The sequence below is a fragment of the Schistocerca piceifrons genome, chromosome 2, assembly GCF_021461385.2.
Source record: "Schistocerca piceifrons isolate TAMUIC-IGC-003096 chromosome 2, iqSchPice1.1, whole genome shotgun sequence".
In the NCBI taxonomy this organism is placed as follows: domain Eukaryota; kingdom Metazoa; phylum Arthropoda; class Insecta; order Orthoptera; family Acrididae; genus Schistocerca; species Schistocerca piceifrons.
In genome coordinates this window covers 798,225,881-798,247,726 of record NC_060139.1, presented here as the reverse complement: position 1 = coordinate 798,247,726, position 21,846 = coordinate 798,225,881, and the positions used below count along the sequence as shown (strand labels likewise).

Sequence of the window (21,846 nt, the reverse complement as noted above, 5' to 3'; positions counted from 1 at the left end):
GAACAACATAAAAATTCGATTAAAGAAAGAAAAACTGTACAGACCAGATAGTTATTACGAACTGTGACAATTCTGACAGCAAATCACGAAACCAATCACACAACTGAAACGATACTCCACAGGCACGCAATTTAATTAGAAGTCGCTTTTGAGGAGTGATGTCAAAAGCCCTCTGGAAACCTAAAAATGTGGAATCAATTTGATGTCTCCCGTCGATAGCGATCATTACTTCGTGAAAATAAAGAGCTAGCTGTGTTTCACAAGAACGATACTTTCTAAATTCGTGTTGGCTATTTCTCAATAAATCATTTTCTTCGAGGTGATTCATAATGTTCGAGCACAGTACATATTCCAAAATCCTACTACAAATCGACGTTAGTGAAATGGGTTTGTACTTCGGCGGATTACTCCTATTTCCTTTCTTGGGTATTGGCGTGACTTGTGCAACTTCTGAGTCTTTGGATACGGATTTTTCTAAGAGCCAGCGGTTGTATACGATCGCTAAGTATGGAGCTATTGTATCAGCATACTCTGTAAGGAACCTGAATGGCATACGGTATGGACCGGAAGCCTTGCTTTTCGTAAGTGTTTTAAGCTGCTGAGCTAAATCAAGGACAACTACTTCTAAGTCACTCATGTTGGCAGTTGTTCTTGATCCTAATTCTCAAGTATTTACTTCGTCTTCTTTTGTGAAGAAATTTCGGATACATCTTTAGTTATTCTACTTTATGTGACGCTGTCTTCAATAACATCACCATTGTTATCGCGCAGTGAAGGTATTGATCGTTGTGCTGAAGATGTGTTTAGCTACAACAGACATTCGTATGGCTGTCGTAATGTATGTTATTGCATAGCTTATTGGATGATATGGTAATGAGCTTAGGCTCTAAACTAGTCATTAAGTAATTAAGGAAAGTAATATTGCATCTTTCACGATTCTCTGCAATTTATTGCATAATTCGGTTAACCAGAATAGTTTCTCACGTCATGCCATTCAGAATGCTGGAAATTAGTAGATAAATTACAGTTAACTGTTTTCGATTCAAGAGAGTGATGATCACAACAAAAAGTTTTGTATCTTGTTACGAAAATAACACGTCAAGTCGTGATCAGACATTCGTTGTGGTCACTTAAAACTGACTTGTTATTTTTGTGACATATTACGGGACGTAGTTGTGATGATGACTCTCTAGAGACTAACCCGTTAACTGTAATTTATCTACCAATTTCCAGCAGTCTGGAAGCCATGGCATCGGCAACTATTCTGCAATAAACTGCAGAGAACCGTCAAAGTTCTAATTATTAATTTCCTACCTTGACCAGTTTCGAGCCTAAGCTCATTATCAAATCGTCCAATAAGCTATGCAGCATATACATAATGACAACCACACGGACGTTCATTGTAGTTAAAAAACGTTTTAGTATAAAGCAGTACAGGGCTTGTTAGGTGAATGAAGTTCAGCTCTGTAGTGCTTTATACTAAAGATATGTTTTAACTACAACGAACATTCATGTGGCGATCGTAATGTATGTTATTGAATAGCTTATAGGAGGCTTTGATAATGAGCTTAAGCTCTAAACTAGTCATCGAGTTTATACAGGAAATCAATGTTGCAAATTTGATGGTTCTCTGAAATTTGTTGCACAGTTTGGTTAACCAGAATAGCTGCTAACGTCATGCCTCCCATATTGCTGTAAATTAGTAGATAATAAGGAGGGACAGGAACACAGCAATCAATTGCAATCCAATTGGTTCTTTATTATTCTTGCATATCCATATTTCAGCCATAAATAGACATCCTCAGTGCTAAAATACAAGGAAATTACATAAACAATAAATAAAACACCATCTAGTCAACATACCATTTGAGTGAGTTATAAATCCAACAAACTCCCTGCATTTAACTGGTTTTGTCTCTACAGAATCATCATCAGAAATACGTCATGTACTTTGATACAAAAGTAACACGTCAGTTTTAAGTGATCGCAACGAATGTCTGATCACGATTTGATATGTTGCTTCCGTAACAAGATGAGCACTTTTAGTTGTGATGATGAGTCACTAGCGTCGAAACCGGTTAACTGTAATTTATCTTATAAATATGATCATCGATTCCGGACGACCCATACCGGAATCATTTCGCCCCGTATTCGTCCTACATCTGTACATCAAAGGACGATGTACGTCGGAAACTGCAGAGCGCATCAGAATCTTCTCTGTTTCTCCTGGCGGCACCTCCGTACGATTCTGTTGTTAGTCTTGTTGCCGTCTTGAGTCCGAAGACTGGTTTGATCCATCTCTTTACGCCAGTTTATCCTGCAGATGCCTCTTAACTTTTGCTTATCTATTACACTGACCTGAATATGCTTAATGTAGACAAGTCTTGATCTCCATCCACAGTTTTTACCCCCAACACTTACCTCCATTACTAATCTGATGCCCCAAGATGTGTCCTGTCAACTGATTAATTGTTTTAAACTAGAGGTGCCGTGAATTTTTTTCTGAGTACCTCCTCATGAGTCTTCCGATTTACTCCCCTAATCTTCAGCATTCTTCTGAAGCAGCAAATTTCTATACTCTTTTTTTCAGATGTAAAATTGTATTTCTCTTCGAGACTCATGACAGACAGACACATCGACAGTGCTAGGTGAGTATTTTTTTTAACAACTAGTTTCGGTCCTTTACACTACCTTCACGTACAATAAGCACACCACGATGTACACATGTTCACATTATGACTTCCAAACGTGATTATCGAGTCAGTCAGAGTCAAGTTTTCCTTAAAATCATCTCGCCAAAAACTTCAGACTAGATATCTTCGATGTTGCAATGCCTGTATTGTTCAGAGCTACGATGCATGTCCGCAGGAACAGGCACTGCAGCAACTACAACTGCTAAGAAACACAGGAAATGTATTCGCATGCATTTCCTGTTCTACATGTCTTTAATGGGCGACACGAACTGCTCATATGTATTTGACAAAATCTTTGCAAATTTTTAACATCATGATTTCGCACACTTGCTGCACGTCGTTTTATTAAGACGTTTTCGTACCTGAAGAATGTCTGAAAGGCCGAAACTGAAGGTAAAATGAGACAAATTCACCTAATAGTTGTCATTGTATTTATACGTTATGAGTTTCATACAGTACGGATCAGCACAGGAGCACTACCCAAGGACAATAACGAATTCCTCTAATTTTACTCTCGTACTCAATAAACTAAAACTACGTTGCAATCAGTAAATACGATTATTGCATTGAATCGTAATCCCTCGAAAGCTTGAGAGAAGGTTCTCTGCGACTGACGCAGCGACTGTCATTGGAGCTGTGTTCAGGAACTATGTAACACATTCTAAGCAGACCCACAACGTATCTTGCAGCTCTCCAGGTACATAAATGCCAGAATCGATGCACATATGTAAGTATATCATTTGAATATTCGGCATTTTACTTGCAAGTTGCAAGTTGATGTGTTTTCATACCTCTGCTGGTTCTTATTCACATGATATTCTTGCACATTATGCGTCTGAAGTTAGACCCTTCAGGCTTCGGAATCGATTTAAATCAAAGCGAACAAACTACAGAGTGTGATCGCCAACCCAGCAGTCAAACGTTTATGTACTTCGCCATACATTTATGTATGGTTTTTCAGCTGCTACTACTTGTATCAAGCGTATTTCGTTACAATTTTCTGCTGACATACAGCTGTATCGTCACCGAAGAGCCCCAGAGATCTACAACCAGCGCCTAGCATATCATTCATATATGAATATTAACGGTGGAAAAACACTTGATAGAGGAATGCCAACAGGTGTCCACCAGTCCATCAGATATCTCCTGCTCTGTGACACGTTCCGTGTGAATTCAAACAAAAAAATCCTGAGCTGTCTTTACACTTGCAGATCTCTCTGGGTACAGCCATTTCTAGTAAATTATTAGTCTCAACCCCACCCCCCTTCCCCATACCCCTCCACCTCGCCCCAGCAATAAAACATTATCAGGGATGTCGGATGTTGTAAAAACGTGAAAAACAAGAGCTTAGAATACGATATGAGAATTGCACGGTGCTGTGAATTCAGTTAGATTGCTGGTAACTTCAACAAAAACAATGGAAAGTGTTCACCAAAAATCACGGTGCTTGATACCGATTGATTCGGCCTTAACCAGCAGCTAGTAGTGATGTTTTGTTTTCAAATATTTATTTTCCAATAATAGTTTTCGAAGCTACGGCAATCTCATCACCAGACATTGGCACTGTCAGAAACATAACTTCATGGATGACAGGCAGACCATCGCCAAATCTTCGGTCATGTCACAGCGTCTAGATCGAATTGTGTGCTTTCGGACGAAAGGATACTGTGGCAATGTGCCTCACGCATCACCCTGTACAGAAAATGAACTTCTAGCTTTTTCTTGAAACGACCTATTAATGCCTTATTAACAGCGTAACGGTTCAGCGATATTAAATGTGACCTGATGAAGCAGTTAGACATGAAGGAAGCAATGTTGGTTAGTAAATAGAAACGATGTATGAACATCAAAGCGGAACGAACCATAATGCTGTTAAACACACTTGTTTTACAAAAGTCTGCTTCACAGCTTGTTGACCATAAAACGGTGGACTAACTGCTTCCAAAAACATTCATTTAAAGTAGTTATGTACGTAGTTGAACGATTGCTCCTGGATAAATAAATTATTTCAGACGGAACAGAATAAATAAGCCAAACATGGAATATGAGAACTACAGTAGGTAGGTTTCTTTAACGTTTATCACAAATTCTGACAATCTCCCTTACAAAACACGTAGCAATGTCAACTACTTATTACCATATTTGTAAATGAATGTCGTACTTTCTAAATAATTTTTCTTCACAAAGCGGAGTATAAAGGGGTATATTTAAGTAATGAAAGTGTTTTAATGAATGTTTGCGGATGTAGACAGTACATGTGATCAATGCTTTCACGTATCAGTTTGCCGGGACGATATGTGTGAGCCAAACAAGAAACAGTGCAAACGAAGTTCGTTCTGGTCAAACAGTGGTGGAGACTCATGTATCGCTTGTGTTTAATCGAGTTGTACTTTGTTGTCCATTAAAGTAGATGTGTCCTCCCCAGTTATTCATAAAGGCAGCCTCCCACAGGTGTTGCAGTTTCACCAGGCCACGATAGAGACTTTATTTAAAACCTTTAAGCAACGAAGATAGCTCTCTCTAAAGTAGGTATATTTTCAATAAGAAACGAAATAAAAACAACTGGCGAACTTCCAATAAAAATTATTCCTCCCACATTATCTATTGGGGAGTGAAGCTAATACAGTTTCCTTACCACAGTCATCGTTTACTATATCGAAATGACTGTCCTACGAAGAGCTAGGTTTGAGGCGTCTGCGGCGCTAGACAAAAGTTTTTAAAGAAACTTTGTTTCGCGAACCACGCACACATGGTCGCCAAAGTTGCGGCTATGTCGTAGAAGTTAGTCACGTGCGTTTTGATCATCGGCTGTACACAGTGGTGCTTATTGGGTATTATTATCACTCTTTCGTTCGAGAGCACATAATTTCACCCAACCTTCTTCATTCTACGGTCTAGCCGCGGCTCTGACAATGATCTGTATTTTTTTAATGTAATTTTGTTTTCAGTTGTTAGTGTTTTATTTTACGACTGCATTTTCAGCATTATGCAATTTTTAAGCATAGGATTTGGACAATAAAATACAAGAAACTAATGGATCTGTACGTTGTTTACGAGATAACACCTCTCTAAATGCTGCACTGGTATGAGAGCTAGATCATTGAATATCATATGTTTGATGCAAATTGATTTTTCTTTCTGAATCTCTCTTCGTGAAGCACCACTGTATACGGACCATTCTTACAGTTGAGGTAACTTGCCTTTTGAAGAAGTGACAATCATCATGCTTCCGGCTGTAAAACTGTACCTCCACCTCTCTCTCTCTCTCTCTCTCTCTCTCTCTCTCTCTCTCTCTCTCTCTCCCTCTCCCTGTTTCTCTCTACCTATCTGCCTGTCTACCTATCTATCATCTATCTATCTATCTATCTTGAGCCGATCTTCTACTCGCGACTTGTCTAAGTCAGGCTACATCGTCGATGATGTGACATATTCCAATCTCGACGAATATAGAGACTCTTTTTTAATCCATATTTCACGAGAGAGATTTTAGTGTCGCAACTTCATCTTCTGAAACAGGCATTCTCTCTTTTGATTAGTTATACATAAAGCTTACATGCGATCAGCCCATACAGTCTACGTAAGGAAGTCAATCTCTAAATTTATTGTGTAGAGACACACATTACGTTCGTTTCGTTGGATTACATTGGATTCCATTAGAAAAGGTACGAAGAAATACTACGCTGGAGATTCTAAATACAGCTGCTTTGTTACAGTAACGAGTAGCAGCAAGTAACACTTTTTAATTCGGTTTCGTTGAACGTGCAACGAAAAATCATCAAATACCACCCTGGAAGACGGCTGTATTGTTGCTGTGGAAGCAGCGTAACAGTTCTAATTGGGTGGCATCTAATGTTTGTTTGTCTGGTTCTTAGTAAATACTAATTAATTATATGGTTTGCTTCGGCAGCTGCGCGGTCAGCGCGGCAGATTGCTAACCGAATCGGCCCGGATTCGATACCCGACCGGGTCGGAGATTTTATTCGCTCGGGATTTGGTTGTTGTGTTGTCTACATGTTCGATTTGTCGTAACTGGCATTCGTATAATAAGATGGATGTATGGGCACGTCCCGAAAACAGGTAAGTAAAAACAAAAACTAATTACATGGAAAGAAGAACAAGGAAGGAAGAATAGGGTTTAACGTGCCGTAACATCGACGTCATTAAAGATGGAGCACAAGCTCGGCTTGTTTCAAGGATGGGGAAGGAAATCAGCCGCGCCCAGTCAAAGGAACCATCTTGGAACTTGCCTGGAGCCATTTAGGGGAATCACGGAAACCCTAAATCTGGATGAACGGACTCGGATTTGGGAAGAAAAGAAAGAAGTCCTTCAACAGAATAAAAAAACAAAAACTGCACACACAAAGAAAGTCTATAGGACGATGCCTGTTAAAGCAGCAGTCGCTTTATCAAGTCCCGATTGTCCGATACGTATTTTCATTGCTGAAAGATGGGGTGAAGACCATATACACTCCTGGAAATTGAAATAAGAACACCGTGAATTCATTGTCCCAGGAAGGGGAAACTTTATTGACACATTCCTGGGGTCAGATACATCACATGATCACACTGACAGAACCACAGGCACATAGACACAGGCAACAGAGCATGCACAATGTCGGCACTAGTACAGTGTATATCCACCTTTCGCAGCAATGCAGGCTGCTATTCTCCCATGGAGACGATCGTAGAGATGCTGGATGTAGTTCTGTGGAACGGCTTGCCATGCCATTTCCACCTGGCGCCTCAGTTGGACCAGCGTTCGTGCTGTACGTGCAGACCGCGTGAGACGACGCTTCATCCAGTCCCAAACATGCTCAATGGGGGACAGATCCGGAGATCTTGCTGGCCAGGGTAGTTGACTTACACCTTCTAGAGCACGTTGGGTGGCACGGGATACATGCGGACGTGCATTGTCCTGTTGGAACAGCAAGTTCCCTTGCCGGTCTAGGAATGGTAGAACGATGGGTTCGATGACGGTTTGGATGTACCGTGCACTATTCAGTGTCCCCTCGACGATCACCAGTGGTGTACGGCCAGTGTAGGAGATCGTTCCCCACACCATGATGCCAGGTGTTGGCCCTGTGTGCCTCGGTCGTATGCAGTCCTGATTGTGGCGCTCACCTGCACGGCGCCAAACACGCATACGACCATCATTGGCACCAAGGCAGAAGCGACTCTAATCGCTGAAGACGACACGTCTCCATTCGTCCCTCCATTCACGCCTGTCGCGACACCACTGGAGGCGGGCTGCACGATGTTGGGGCGTGAGCGGAAGACGGCCTAACGGTGTGCGGGACCGTAGCCCAGCTTCATGGAGACGGTTGCGAATGGTCCTCGCCGATACCCCAGGAGCAACAGTGTGCCTAATTTGCTGGGAAGTGGCGGTGCGGTCCCCTATGGCACTGCGTAGGATCTTACGGTCTTGGCGTGCATCCGTGCGTCGCTGCGGTCCGGTCCCAGGTCGACGGGCACGTGCACCTTCCGCCGACCACTGGCGACAACATCGATGTACTGTGGAGACCTCACGCCCCACGTGTTGAGCAATTCGGCGGTACGTCCACCCGGCCTCCCGCATGCCCACTATACGCCCTCGCTCAAAGTCCGTCAACTGCACATACGGTTCACGTCCACGCTGTCGCGGCATGCTACCAGTGTTAAAGACTGCGATGGAGCTCCGTATGCCACGGCAAACTGGCTGACACTGACGGCGGCGGTGCACAAATGCTGCGCAGCTAGCGCCATTCGACGGCCAACACCGTGGTTCCTGGTGTGTCCGCTGTGCCGTGCGTGTGATCATTGCTTGTACAGCCCTCTCGCAGTGTCCGGAGCAAGTATGGTGGGTCTGACACACCGGTGTCAATGTGTTCTTTTTTCCATTTCCAGGAGTGTATTTACCACCAGACTTTACTTCGTCCCACATGTAGCCTACCATAAAGTAAACCTAATTCTAATGCGGAAGATACTACGTATCGATTTGTTTTTAGGTACGAGGAATAGCATAGTTTTCAGAAGTTTGTTTTTGTGGATAACTTTCTTCACTAAACCTTTGTCTACAACCCCTTGAATTACGTAACAGAAATTGTGGAACAATAGTTCTTATGATACAATTTATTTGCCAGAAAATACCACGGTTCGTTTCAGCATATTGTCGTCTAAGATGTTAGGCATGCCATCAATATACAGAAAATAATAAGGTAGTGTTAAGCCTGATAAAATATGTGTGTACAACCGAACTATGATAATTTGTGAAATATTCGAGACATGTACCTACAAATAGTTGAGAGATGCATTTATTAAACTTTCTACTCTATTACATACTAGCATTTGTGTTACGTCATAAGCTTTAATTCTGGCTCGATGTATTCCTTGAATTAATGATGTCGTAGAAGCAAAATGAGTAGTTGCTAACGTCCTTTCATAAAGATTTCTATTCAGCTACGCCGAAACATAGTCGAAACGTGTGACCGAATGCAAAAATACAGCTCGTAATTGCCATGGTAATATTTTCTAATACCACATTTTTACCCAACATCCAACTTATTTCCATGCCTGGTGGTATCAAAGATGATTCAGTGGGCTTCCTTTAACATAGCTCTGCCACGAAACGGAAATGGCAGTAAAGTATGGATTCTGTCATGTGTGATTCACTTTGTGTATATGGTGCGTATCGAGTCTTTATCGTATTCTCAGGTCACATCGAACGGTAGGTCGTCTCTATTAAATATGATGCAACTACGCCGTGTGGTACTAACGATGTCAATGGCGCACCTTCTCGCAAGCGACAACTCTACTTTTCTAAGATCATGTCAGATAGTGAGACACAGTAGACACACAAAGCCGTGTAGCAAGAAAAGTGAACCTCTTATGTTCTATTGACTTTGAGATAAAGCAGCGTAATCGATAACCCCAAAGAAATACGCCTAACAGCATTATTCTTCTCAGATCCTACATCTTCATATTATCATTATGCTATCATCGCGTGAATCATTGAACTTCTGTACTCCATACTTCTGTTTTTATAATAGACCATCGTATTTGATTTATCTTCTGTTCTTCCTAAGTGATTATTCTTTCGCTTACCTGCTGTTCTTAAAAGTTAAGTTTCTTCAGATAAAGTTTTAGACATTCACGTACGTGCATCATTAGCTTTATATTTTACTTCGGCAGAATCTCATTGTCAGTACCGACTCTGTGACTTAGCCCCGTGTTCCCGTGTTTTTTTAATCATCTCCCTCCACCCACGGCTTCCCCTTTAAATGCCACTCACGCAGTCCATTTAGCACGATAAATGCTTTGCCCTCTTCACATATGACCGCATTTCGCAGTTATGAGCGTCATCACAGCTATACTGCTGTTCATTGCAGCTGTAATTTGAGTTGCGTTTTGCTTCGTCCTGTTTCATAGTGGAAAGAGGACAGCTCTATGTCGTTAGTAATCATACGTACATCATTTAATGGACTTATTTTTCTTTGTTACACATGTGATTCATTCTTGTACGTTTACACTTGTGTAAAAATAAATTAATTCCATGCTTAAATAAGTTCTTACACTTGACTTGCGCATTTTTGCAATTATTCGCTTCGACGAAGCTCTGATATTGACTTACAGATCTCTTTAGAAAGGATCTAGATTTTCTTAAAATCAGTATAAATGAGTATAATGACTTTTCTGGAGACTATCAATCTACTCTGTAGGAATCAGCATGGGTATCGAAAAAGACGATCGTGTGAAACCCAGCTCGTGCTATTCGTCCACGAGACTCAGAGGGCCATAGACGCGGGTTCCCAGGTGGATGCCGTGTTTCTTGACTTCCACAAGGCGTTTGATACAGTTCCTCACAGTAGTTTAATCAACAAAGTAAGAGCGTATGGACTATCAGACCAATTTTATGATTGGTTGAAGAGTTCCTAGATAACAGAACGCAACATGTCATTATCAATGGAGAGAAGTCTTCCGAAGTAAGAGCGATTTCAGGTGTGCCGCAGAGGAGTGTCGTAGGACCGTTCCTATTCACAATATAAATAAATGGTTGTAGGTAACATCGGAAGTTCACTGAGGATTTTTTCGGATGATGCTGTAGTATACCGAAAGGTTGTAGCAATGGAAAATTGTACTGAAATGCAGGAGGATCTGCAACGAATTGACGCATGCTGCAGGGAATGGCAATTGAATCTCAATGTAGACAAAAAAATGGTTCAAATGGCTCTGAGCACTATGGGACTTAACATCTGAGGTCATGAGTCCCCTAGAACTTAGAACTACTTAAACCTAACTAACCTAAGGACAACACACACATCCATGCCCGAGGCAGGATTCGAACCTGCGACCGTAGCGGTCCCGCGGTTCCAGACTGTAGCGCCTAGAACCGCTAGGTCAATCTGGCCGGCTCAATGTAGACAAGTGTAATGTGCTGCGAATACATAGAAAGAGAGATCCTTTATCATTTAGCTACAATATAGCAGGTCAGCAACTGGAAGCAGTTAATTCCATAAATTATCTGGGAGTAGGCATTAGGAGTGATCTGAAATGGAATGACCATATAAAATTAATCGTCGGTAAAGCAGATGCCAGACTGAGATTCATTGGAGGAATCCTAAGGAAATGCAGTCCGAAAACAAAGGAAGTAGGTTACAGTACGCTTGTTCGCCCACTGCTTGAATACTGCTCACCGGTGTGGGATCCGTACCAGATAGGGTTGATAGAAGAGATAGCGAAGATCCAGCGGAGAGCAGCGCGTTTCGTTACAGGATCATTTAGTAATCGCGAAAGCGTTACCAAGATGATAGACAAACTCCAGTGGAAGACTCTGCAAGAGAGATGCTCAGTACCTCGGTACGGGCTTTTGTTGAAGTTTCGAGAACATACCTTCACCGAGGAGTCAAACAGTATATTGCTCCCTCCTACGTATATCTCGCGAAGAGACCATGAGAATAAAATCAGAGAGATTACAGCCCACACAGAGGCATACCGACAATCCTTCTTTCCACGAACAATCCGAGAGTGGAACAGAAGGGAGAACCGATAGAGGTAGTCAACGTACACTCCGCCACACACTGTCAAGTGGCTTGCGGATTATGGATGAAGATGCAGATAGATGCACATAGAGAAATCATTGCTGTCAGTTATGAGAGTCTGAATTATTCACACATGCATATCTTTTCGTAGAATTCCAACATTATTTTGGTAAAAGGATTTTTTCTAGCAGAACTTAATGTGAAGTAGGTACTTATATTAATCCACAGAATGTTCGAAGCTTCGCAGTTGTTTACAACCCAGCATGGTTCAAATAGCTGTGAGCACTATGGGACTTAACTTCTGAGGTCATCAGTCCCCTAGAACTTAGAACTACTTAAACCTAACTAACCTAAGGAACACACACACACACACACAAACACACACACACACACACACACACACACACACACACATACACACACACCCATGCCCGAGGCAGGATTCGAACCTGCGACCGTAGCGGTCGTGTGGTTCCAGACTGTAGCGCCTAGAACCGCTCGGTCACAAAGGCCGGCCAGCTCAGCATGTACGAATGTCATTCTTTATTAATCATTTAAGGATATCTCAGGTAATGGTTCAATAATGAACAGAAACGTTCGAACTTATATTGTCAGAACAACTGAGACGGAAAAATAAAGAAATAATAGATATCTCTTTGTGTTACATGAAAACGTTACAACACTTTTATTCTTTCATACTATTTAAAACGCTTTTATTTATCCAAGTTACATTTCGCAGTTCAAAGTCTGGCATCTTTCACATGTTATTAAGCCAGCCGGGTGACCGAGCGGTTCTAGGCGTTTCAATCTGGAAACACGCGACCGCTACGGTCGCAGGTTCGAATCCTGCCTCGGGCATGGATGTGTGTGATGTCCTTAGGTTAGTTAGGTTTAAGAAGTTCTAAGTTCTAGGGGACTGATGACCTCAGATGTTAAGTCCCATAGTGCTCAGAGCCGTTTGAACCATTTTTGAACCACATGTTACTAAACATGACTTTCTAATTGTGATTCCTCATCGATAAATCACCAAAGTTCTGCTAACAAATTACTGTAAGGACTGACGTCATGTTCCCTTCCAAAAAAAACTCTAACATTGACATGATTATTATTGGCGCTTCTCTACCGAACTGGATGTAGCTTAAACGTTTTCAGTGTTTCTTTTGCTGAGGTTTTTCCATGTTTGCAAATTAAATTTGGTTATAAGAATCACTTCGTCTTCTGCGAAACACAATATTTTTCGTACTTCTTATTTCTTAGTCACGTATGTTATCAAGAATGTGTCATCTTCCACAGGTCTCATTTTATTTCTTAAGCTGCATTAACTCAAAGGTTCGTTGTAAAGGAGGCTTGTTGTTATGTATTTTCAGGTACCGTCCATGCTTTGGTAGTAATAATAATAGCGTGTGGCGAATAGTGGACTTACAGTTTAATGTGGAATTGAACGTCGTTTCGTTCCTGGCGTCTCCTCCCATCGTTTCAGCAAGGTTTTACAAAGCATAGCTCGTGTGGAAATCAGCTTGTCCTTTTGTCACATTATATATTGCGAACTATGGATAAAGGGCAACAGGCAGGTTCCATATTTCTATACTTTCGGAAAGCATTTGACTTGGTTACCCTCTGCAGACTGTTAAAGAAGTTAGGAGCCTGTGGAATAGATTCCAACGAGAATTCATCGGAGACAGGGTTAACAGCAGTGCCCCAGGCACGTATGATAGAACCGCTATTATCTTCTAGATACATAAATGATCTGGCGGACAAGGCGGGCAGCAATCTGCGGTTATTTGCTGATGATGCTGTCGTGTATGGGCAGGTGTTAATGTTTGGTGACTGCAGGAGTATACAGGATGACTTAGATACAATTTCTACATGGTGCGATAAATGGCAGCTAGTGCTAAATGTAGAAAAATGGAACTTATTGTGGATGAGTAGGAAAAACAAACCTGTAATGTTCTGATACAGTATTAGTAGTATCCAACTTGTCACAGTCAAGACTTTTAAATATATGGGCGCAACGCTGCAAAGCAATGTGAAAAGGAACGAGCACGTGGGGACTGTGTAGGGAAGGTGAATGGTAGTATTCGGTTTATTGAGAGAATTTTAGGAAAGGGTGGTTCATTTGTGTAGGAAACTGCATGTACGTCGCTAGTGCGACGTATTCTTGAGAAATGCTCGAGTGCTTGGGATGTATACCACGTCGGATTAAAACAAGACACTGTAGCAGTTCAGAGGCGAACTGCTAGGTTTGCTACCAGCAGGTCCGAACAACACGCAAGTGTTACGGAGATGCTTCGTGAAATCAAATTGGAATCCCTGGAGCGAAGGCGACGTTCTTCTCGATGGACAGTCTTGAAAAAAATTAGGAAATTGACATTTGAAGCTGACTCTAGAACGATTTCACTGCCACCAACATACGTACATTTAGCGCAACGACCACGAATATAAGTTAAGAGTAATTAGGTCCCATACGGAGCCACATAGATAGTCGTTTTTCCCTCGCTCTATTTGCGAGTGGAACAGGAAAAGTACAGGGTACCCACTGCTACGCACCGAACGGCGGCTTGCGGAGTATGCATGTACATTTAGATGTAGATGCTGACTGGTGAAGGCTAATTAAAGGCAGACTGAAAATTCCCGTTGTCTGATAGGGATTCGATGGCGCTACCTCGTGCTTTCTAGACACGCGCTTTACCACTGGACCACCAGGTGCCTCCATCCTTTGGTGTGGCTTTTGCGTTGCAGTTATGCACGTTGTTTTATAGCACCATACTGCCGTTTCACTGTTACTAGTTCTCACGGTTTTCGTTCAAATAACGATTTTTTCATTATTTATTTATTTTTTAGCATCACACTTGTCGAGAGACGTTACTTTAGTACACATGAGGTTTGCTGTAATCGAAGCATGTTTTGTGATGAAATATGTTACTGGTTGTGGTACTGGCGACCTTTGTGCCTCTGTGTTTTCTTTGCGCGCTTTAAGTTGAAAGGTAGGAATGGATAAATCGAATAGATGAGCCTTGCGCCCATTGCGAGGAGATTCACGTGCTCATTTTGTTGAATGACTTGGTGCTCTGCTATACAGAGAAAGTTCTTTGCAGCTCCATACCGACGTAGTACAAAAGCTAGTACACGTAACGAGTCAGCTATGACCTGAATATTGTTCATTTATATTGGATTCCTAACCGGAGATTATGACAGTTTTCGGCGGTCTCTCGGTAAATACACTCCTGCAAATTGAAATAAGAACACCGTGAATTCATTGTCCCAGGAAGGGGAAACTTTATTGACACATTCCTGGGGTCAGATACATCACATGATCACACTGACAGAACCACAAGCACACAGACACAGGCAACAGAGCACGCACAATGTCGGCACTAGTACAGTGTATATCCACCTTTCGCAACAATGCAGGCTGCTATTCTCCCATGGAGACGATCGTAGAGATGCTGGATGTAGTCCTGTGGAACGGCTTGCCATGCCATTTCCACCAGGCTCCTCAGTTGGACCAGCGTTCGTGCTGGACGTGCAGACCGCGTGAGACGACGCTTCATCCAGTCCCAAACATGCTCAATGGGGGACAGATCCGGAGATCTTGCTGGCCAGGGTAGTTGACTTACACCTTCTAGAGCACGTTGGGTGGCACGGGATACATGCGGACGTGCATTGTCCTGTTGGAACAGCAAGTTCCCTTGCCGGTCTAGGAATGGTAGAACGATGGGTTCGATGACGGTTTGGATGTACCGTGCACTATTCAGTGTCCCCTCGACGATCACCAGTGGTGTACGGCCAGTGTAGGAGATCGCTCCCCACACCATGATGCCGGGTGTTGGCCCTGTGTGCCTCGGTCGTATGCAGTCTTGATTGTGGCGCTCACCTGCACGGCGCCAAACACGCATACGACCATCATTGGCACCAAGGCAGAAGCGACTCTCATCGCTGAAGACGACACGTCTCCATTCGTCCCTCCATTCACGCCTGTCGCGACACCACTGGAGGCGGGCTGCACGATGTTGGGGCGTGAGCGGAAGACGGCCTAACGGTGTGCGGGACCGTAGCCCAGCTTCATGGAGACGGTTGCGAATGGTCCTCGCCGATACCCCAGGAGCAACAGTGTCCCTAATTTGCTGGGAAGTGGCGGTGCGGTCCCCTACGGCACTGCGTAGGATCCTACGGTCTTGGCGTGCATCCGTCCGTCGCTGCGGTCCGGTCCCAGGTCGACGGGCACGTGCACCTTCCGCCGACCACTGGCGACAACATCGATGTACTGTGGAGACCTCACGCCCCACGTGTTGAGCAATTCGGCGGTACGTCCACCCGGCCTCCCGCATGCCCACTATACGCCCTCGCTCAAAGTCCGTCAACTGCACATACGGTTCACGTCCACGCTGTCGCGGCATGCTACCAGTGTTAAAGACTGCGATGGAGCTCCGTATGCCACGGCAAACTGGCTGACACTGACGGCGGCGGTGCACAAATGCTGCGCAGCTAGCGCCATTCGACGGCCAACACCGCGGTTCCTGGTGTGTCCGCTGTGCCGTGCGTGTGATCATTGCTTGTACAGCCCTCTCGCAGTGTCCGGAGCAAGTATGGTGGGTCTGACACACCGGTGTCAATGTGTTCTTTTTTCCATTTCCAGGAGTGTACCTTAAGCTCTCACGGTAGCTGAATTTTCCTCATTGTAGGATAGGCACAGCACAAGACAGTCTGCGTTAACGAGACGATTTTTTGTACGAAAGAGTAGCCCACTTCTTCTCCAGTCTGGATTACGAAATCCGGGAAGGAGGAAGGTTAGGTTTCAGCGTCCCGCTGGGAGATTTCGGTACTACGCTTCTGTGACTGTTTGCCCTTTACGCGTATAACCTGTTGGCACTAGACCATAGCAGTCAATAATGACGTCCGAAACTTTTTCACAGGAATCACTTGAGTACAAATGACAATACTACCGCCGTCTGTATATGTACATATCGCTATCCCATGACTTACGTTACCTGAGTGTATACCCAGCCAGCGAAGTCACCGTTGGCTCATACGCGCGCACACACACACACACACACACACACACACACACACACACACACAATGCATTTGGCCATTGTTACGAGTACTTCGTGTCCAGGGATCTGATGCCCAACCACATGCCTTCACAGATGCTATGATCTGCTCCTCGCAGGATGCTTATCGGCTGACGTCGCGCTAGACTTGGCGACGAGTTTCGTAGTCCTTCTCGCCAGGCCGAGGTGTTTCCCGCGCTGGCCCGAACTGTGTGGAGAGAAGCGCGGATTTGCCGGTGGGGGCCCACGTGCTACTGCTGCGTGATAACGCACCGCCCCACACTCGCACCGCTCGCCGTATTGATCCGCCGTTCTTTAACGACGATAGAATGTTTGGTATGAAACTCTGGATCTAGAACGCTCCCATGAGCAAGTTGTTCCAGAACGCACAATAGATAAATTTCGACAGTGGTAACACAAGTAACAGGAGTCGCATCGATTGAAAAAGGGGGAGGGGAAGAGAAATGTTACTTCACTGTTTCATCTGATCTGAAATGGACAAGTTATATTTGTCACATATGGATAAGTAGCTTCCTGTTTGTATTATTCGTCTTCTCCTTCTCGTTTTAGCCAAGTAAGTTCAAAATGGTTCAAATGGCTCTGAACACTATGGGACTTAACTTCTGAGGTCATCAGTCCCCTAGAACTTAGACCTACTTAAACCTAACCAACCTAACGACATCACATACATCCATGCCCGAGGCAGGATTCGAACCTGTGACCGTAGTGGGCCACGTAAGAACCAACTTAACACAGATCAGCATCTTTCCTTCCGATCTTTATGCTTGTCCAGTATTCTTTCGTTCTCATACTTTGCAACCTTCTTCGTTCTTCTGCCAATAATGTTTTCGCTCTGGCGCTAATTCTGTCATCGATACCTACATTCGTTACTTAACATTCACACTTTCTTTGCAAAAATTGATTAATGAAATTACTCTATAAGGGGTGCTTCATTTCTCTTAACCATCCTAAATAACTTTCTGCCCAGAAACAAAATAAAAATTATATCGAAAAAATATTATTTAGCTACCAGGGAGACCTTAACCAGCATGATTGCCTTTCGTGTAACTTCCGACAACAGGTTATTTGTGACGATCAAGATAACCGGACACTTTGTAGGAGGGTGGTTTGATAAGTATGGAAAAAAGAAAGAAAAATGTTTGTTTTATAAACAAATGACATTTTTTCTCGACACAGTCTTCTTTGACGGACATACACTTTGTCCAGCGATCTCCAGCTTTTTCACGCTATCCGAAAAATTGGTTGTGTCAAACTCTGCCAAATACTTGGTGAATGCAACTGTCACTTCCTCATTTGATGGCAATTTCTTCCCAGCAAACGAAAGTTTCAAGTTAAGGAACGGGAAGCAAAATCAGGTGAGCAGAATGGACGAGAAACCAATTCAGACCTCAATTTATGCACTTTCGTCATTTTTATCGCCTATGTGTCGGCTAGTGCATTACAATGGCGAAAGAGCAATTTATTGCGTATCAACCTTGGTCTATTTCTTTTTTTGAAAATGCAGTTTTCAAACGTTTCAGCAATGAAGCATAATAGGCTCCAGTTATGGTTCTTTCTTTTCCAAGTAATCTATGAGCACTGTTTCCTGGGAACCCCAAAAAGCAGTCGCCATCACCCTACCAGCTGACGAAATGGCCATTGCCCTCTTCGGCGCACTTTTACCGGTCTTTGTCCAGTGTTCTACTCAGATTCGTAATTACTGATCCAGGTTTCATCAACAGTCACAAATCGGTGGAAAATGTCATGCGGATTGCGTTAAACATCGCCAGACACTGTGCTGAAATCATGCACTTTTGGTCGATTGTGAGCAACCGCGGCACCAACCTGGCACACAGCTACTTCGTAGTCTACACTCCGTGCAGGACATTATGCATTCACTCAGTTCAGATGCATATAGTCTCAGGAATCTCACGAATTTTATCCATATCATGTATTTTGTCAATGGTTCCCTTTATGGTGACGTAACTGGATGGCCGGAGCGGCCTTTGTGTTCGGTGCATGTCCGACCACGTTTGAACACTAATCCAAAAGTAAATGGTCTTAATGATCATGCAGAGCCCGCATGAACTTTGTCCAGTTCTGTTTTGGTTTGCACAGCAGTTCAGTCCTTCAAATGAAAACGTTTAATAACTTCATGAAACTCATTTTCTCCATTTTCATTCGCAGTCGACATACTGACCAATTCAGACGGATCTCAACACTGACCTGTACGATGTACATTGCTGAAATCTTTTATACGATCCGTACACTAATTAACCTTAACAACCATGATGACGTAACAAAAATGTTCCATTCTTTCATAGAAATTTACCAAACGTATGAAACCACCCTCATATAATTATAACTGTGCAACTTCTTTTCCATTGCTCATAGATGAACGTCATATGCAAGTACAAACAACTACAGTGGATTAAATGACTGACTCAGTTGAACTAATTCGCTCTTGCAACTCCGTCGCCACTCACAGGAAAGCAGTGAAATATCTTGACACCTATCTGCTGCGCGCTCAGTACCTTATTTTCTTCTTTCATTTATGTTCACAGACTGAACACATCATTAGCCTGCAAGTAATTATGCCTTGAACCTAGTTCGTAGAACAGGAAGGCTAATTAGATTTTAACGTCCCGATGATGACGACAACGAGGACATTAGACACGGACTACACACTGTGACTGGGTAACGATGGAGGAAGCAAATCATCCCTGCCTTTATCAAAGAAACCTTCCCAGCATTTACATCAAGCAATTTTGGGAAATCGCAGACCGAGACTTGAACCGCTGTTCTCCCGAAAGCGAAACAGCGATCGTAGGAGGCTCCTGATCCATATAGGCCATAAGCGAATGTCTCGCTTCGTGTACGACAATTTGTCAGAAACGGCTACTGTTAGCAACTGCAGAACCATTTTCCGAACCATCATTGCCAAGAGAACCGCGAGCGGTGGACGTTTGGAGCAGGATACCTCGCCCAAGACCATTGGCCATAGTCACAAAAAGCGGCACATCTTCAGTGGTCCAGACATCACAGAAACGGAACGGTAACTAAAATGCGGGGTGACGCGTAGTCCGACTACTCACCTCTTTTCAGATGATGCAAGGAGTAGAGTTGTTCGACGACCTATCAAGTGTTCAGTCCGCAATGTATAGAGAGTGTATCAGGCTGAAGTTGGTTCTGATATCATTCTGGGGATGTCTTCTAGTACCATCTCCTAGGCTCATAATTCTGACTGCCCGCATCTCGTGGTCGTGCGGTAGCGTTCTAGCTTCCCACGCCCGGGTTCCCGGGTTCGATTCCCGGCGGGGACAGGGATTTTCTCTGCCTCGTGATGGCTGTCCTTAGGTTAGTTAGGTTTAAGTAGTTCTAAGTTCTAGGGGACTGATGACCATAGATGTTAAGTCCCATAGTGCTAAGAGCCATTTGAACCATAATTCTGACTACTGTGAAAACGAACCACGATTCTAACATTCTCGGTGACCAAGAATTACACTTTCTCCTAAATCTTCACAATGATTATGTTGTGGAGATTACTTCCGTCTTTCCAGATGATAGCCCAAACGTTACCCAGCCAGGCACCCTATCACATGAAAATTGGCCATTAAATCATCGGATCTTCTACATGTGCATCTACATGATTATTCTGCAGTTCACAATTAAGTGCCTGCCAGAGGGATCATCGAACCACCTTCAAGCTGTGTCCGTACCGTTCACCTCTCGAACAGCGCGCGGGAAACACGAACACTTAAATATTTCCGTGTGACCTCTGATTTCTCTTATTGTATTATGATGATCATTTCTCCCTGTGTAGGTGGGCGCCTACAAAACATTTTCACACTCTGAGAACGAAGTTGGTGATTGAAATTTCATGAGAAGAGTCTGCTGCAGTGCACCTTTTCTTGAATGATTGCCATCCCAATTCGCGTATCTTAACCGTGCCTCTCTCTCCCCTATTCCGCGATAATACAAAACGAGCTGTCCTTTTTTGCACTTTTTCGATGCCTACCGTCAACCCTAACCGATACGAATCCCACACCTTACAGCAATACTTCAGAAGAGAGCGGACAAACGTAGTGTAAGCAGTCTCTTTAGAAGCCCTGTTGCATTTTCTCTGTGTTCTGCCAATAAATATTTGGTTTGCTTTCGCCACAACATTGTCCATGTGATCGTTCCAATTTAAGTTAATCATAATTGTAAGCGAAAAGTATTTCGGTGAATTGGCAGCCTGTAGATGCGTGTGATTTATCGTGTAGCCAACATTTAGCGGATTTTCTTTTTATTATTCACGCATATGACTTCATACTTATCATTATTTAGAGTCAACTGACACTTTGCGCATCAGATATCTTCTCTAAGACATTTTGCAACTGGTTTTACTCATCTGATGACTTTACAAGACGATAAATGATAGCATCGGCTGCAAATAATCTAACAGTGCTACTCAGATTGTCTGCTAAATCGTTTATGTACATCAGGAACAGCAGAGGGAGTATCGCATTTCCTTGGGAAACGCCAGATGTTACTTCTGTTTGTCTCTACATCTACATGGATACTCTGCAAATCAAATTTAAGTACCCGGCAGAGAGATGACTTTCCACAATTATTACGAACTGTGAGATTTCTGACAGGAAATCACGATTCCAGTTGCACAACAGGGACGATATTCCATAGTACGTAATCTGACTAGAATCTTAATACTATAGATGACTTTTTGGAACGGGGTGGAACGTAGCAATCATCCCCACAGTTTTATAGCTCTACGGAATCTAGTGAGTGATTTCATCTAGGTCGGGCATACTTGAAGAAATTTATGAATTCTCTTCCTTGCATGATTGAGGCCACTACCAAAGCAAGCGGTCGCACAGTATCAGCGCGATGTCTTCTCGAGTTGGCTAGTCTTCTATCTGGTCTGTTTATCAGTTATAGAATTCCAAATCTATCGCTTGAACGTCTCCTCCAGCATTTTTCTTTTGCTTATTTTTTCTTTTTCTTTCCACGCTATTGAGAATAACTTTTATTTGACTGCGCTATCGATATTTTTCATCCTGATCTGTAACTTCTCGGTTCAGTCGGCAT

The 21,846-nt window shown here is 43.2% G+C and overlaps 1 protein-coding gene across 1 annotated transcript in view; it reads left to right on the top strand.

Annotated features, from left to right (window-relative positions):
- Positions 1-21,846, top strand: part of LOC124775864 (1-phosphatidylinositol 4,5-bisphosphate phosphodiesterase epsilon-1-like) — a 447,016-nt gene that overhangs the window by 44,067 nt on the left and 381,103 nt on the right. The window lies entirely within an intron of this gene.